The following is a 2439-nucleotide window of genomic DNA, read 5'->3' on the forward strand; positions in this document are numbered from 1 at the left end:
GGGTGGCCTGGGCCTCCTCTTCTCTCAGCCGTCCTCTGGCCCCCTCTGGCTGGAACCTGCTGGTTAGGTCACCGGGGTCCTCTCTTCACATCCCATTGACCTCCCACTGGCCAGAACCGGCTACGACTCCTGAGCTGGGCCTCCCGGTCAACAGTTGCTGGGATATGAATTCTCCAGGCCATTGGCTGGGGTCCCAACTTCTCTTGCTGGTCCTCTGTAACACCAAACTACCTCGCCCATCATCTCCTTAAACCAGTAACCCCCAGGGAAACAGTCCCACCACCTCTGCATGCAAACCATTAAAAAAAAACCCAAGAAAAACCAAGAGAACCCCCCACTTCCTCACAACTGCAACGGGAGGTTTTTGTCCTAGCTCACAGCAGCTTCCCCTCACTTTGTGTCTGGCACAGTAATACAGGGCAGTGTCCTTGAGTTTCCGGCCGATCATTTGCAGATACAGCAGGTTGTTGTGATTGTCCCTGGAGATGGTGAATCGGCCTTGGACTGAGCTGGCGTAATGTACAGTACTGCCGGCCCAGTAGCTTATACAAGGGATTCACTCCAGGCCCTTGCCAGGAGCCTGATGGACCCAGCTCAACCAGCAGTCTCCAAAGATGACTTTTCCACACCCCCTCCAGACTCCACCAGCTGGACCTGGGACCAGCCACCTGTAAATAAAGGCAGTTTAAAGCATATCGATGTTATATTCAGCAACTCAATATTCTTCAGGGCATTCAGGGGAGAACATACCTTCCAGAGCTGCTACGATGAGAACGAAATAGAGCCAAAGTCTCATTTTCCCTGGTTTTGGAGGGGAAACTTATCAGGTGGGTTTGGCTGGTAACTGCATAGACACCAGAGGGCTGCAGATTGTCTCTGGCTGCAGCCTGGGCAGAGAGGGACAGATTTAAACAGGAAACTCTCACCCCTATTTGCATATCCCCCATTTATAGAAGACACAAACCCTTTTCCTCAATGCTCAGAGTTATTTGGCCAGTGGCTCTAAGAGAGGGAGTCGGACTGGTGTGAACTCTGTGTCTGGGCAGCGCCCAGCGAGTGCGGGGCCATCTGACCATACTGCTGCAGAACGAGTTCCCTTGAATTCTCTCCCATCCCTCCAGGTGTAAGGGCTGAGCTAGAGTCTGTTGAAGGGAATGGAAAGACCCACCACTGGCGTTAGCGGACTGTGGGTCAGGCCCTTAGAGAGAAGTGAAAAGGGAAGAATCGGGGGGAAAATCTGTTTTTCTGTTGCATCTAGAGATGTTTGGAGCCTGATGTACCCTTTGAAGTGTGTGTTAGATCGACAGTGGCATCTTATTGTTTTTCAGAGGGATTTGAGAGCAATTCTACCCATCCCCCAACAAACAACAAAAGCATTTGAACACCTTTAGGCAGCTTTGGACGCCCAAGTTCTGATTCTCACCCTGAACAATTGGTTCCCCAAATATTTCTCTTGTGCAGTCTGCAGTTTTACTTCAGTGTCTGATGAGCACCAGTGTAAGCATGTGAGTAGTCAAGTTGTTGCAGTTTTTATGGACACGTGATCGTATATAAATACAGAGATCTCAAACCTGACGAGAGGGTTTTTTTGCTCTGGTTGTAGATCCCGTTCCTGTGCCCAGGGCTGGATGGTTTGTGGAAGTGCTGCCCCCGCGTGGCGCATGGCAGAAAGAAGATTCTGCATCTTGAGTTTTTGATTAGCAGTATCGGGATTCCCCTCACTGTGTCTCTCGCACAGTAATAGCGGGCGCTGTCCTTGGGCTTCAGGCCGGTCATTTGCAGGTACAGCTCATTCTTGGAAAGATCCCTGGAGATCGTGAATCGGCCTTTTACTGAGTCACTGTAGTTTATGGTAGAGCCGTGAATCCGGGCGAGCCACTCCAGACCCTTCCCGGGGGCCTGGCGGACCCAGCCCATCCAGTAGCCACTGATGGTGAACCCGGGGGCTTTGCAGGAGAGGCGGAGAGAGTCTCCAGGCTTTTTCACATCCCCTCCGGACTCCACCAGCTTCACCTGGGACTGGACACCTGGGGATAAAGATGAATGTTGGGGAACATGAGTATGTAGGGCAACAGAATAACAATCTCCTGACTATCCAACACACGGGGAGGGAGAAAATACCTTCAAACGCTGCTGGAATGAGAACGAGATACAATCAAAGTCTCATTATCCCTGTGTTTGGAGAGGAGAGTTCTCAGGGGGGTTGTCTGGTGATTGCCCAGAGACAGAGGCTGCAGATTGTCTGTCCGGGTGCAGCCGTGGAAGTGAGAGAGACAGCTTTAAACACCCCTATTTGCATATCCCCCTTCTTATAAGAGACTCTAATGATTTCCTAGAGCGAACTCAGTTTCTTTGTGTGTGGCTGAGAGAAGGACCAGACTCTATCTCTGGGGTACCCCCCTCTCCCTGTCGGTGTATCTGTATCTGAAGAAGGGGGTG

General features: G+C 51.3%; 1 pseudogene; it reads right to left on the bottom strand.

Annotated features, from left to right (window-relative positions):
- Positions 1 to 750: 750 nt before the first annotated feature.
- LOC115271442 lies at positions 751 to 2167 on the bottom strand (annotated as a pseudogene).
- Between the last annotated feature and the right edge of the window lie 272 nt (positions 2168 to 2439).

The sequence above is a fragment of the Terrapene carolina genome, unplaced genomic scaffold (assembly GCF_002925995.2).
Source record: "Terrapene carolina triunguis isolate 2854851 unplaced genomic scaffold, T_m_triunguis-2.0 Scaffold17414, whole genome shotgun sequence".
Taxonomy (NCBI): Eukaryota; Metazoa; Chordata; order Testudines; family Emydidae; genus Terrapene; species Terrapene triunguis.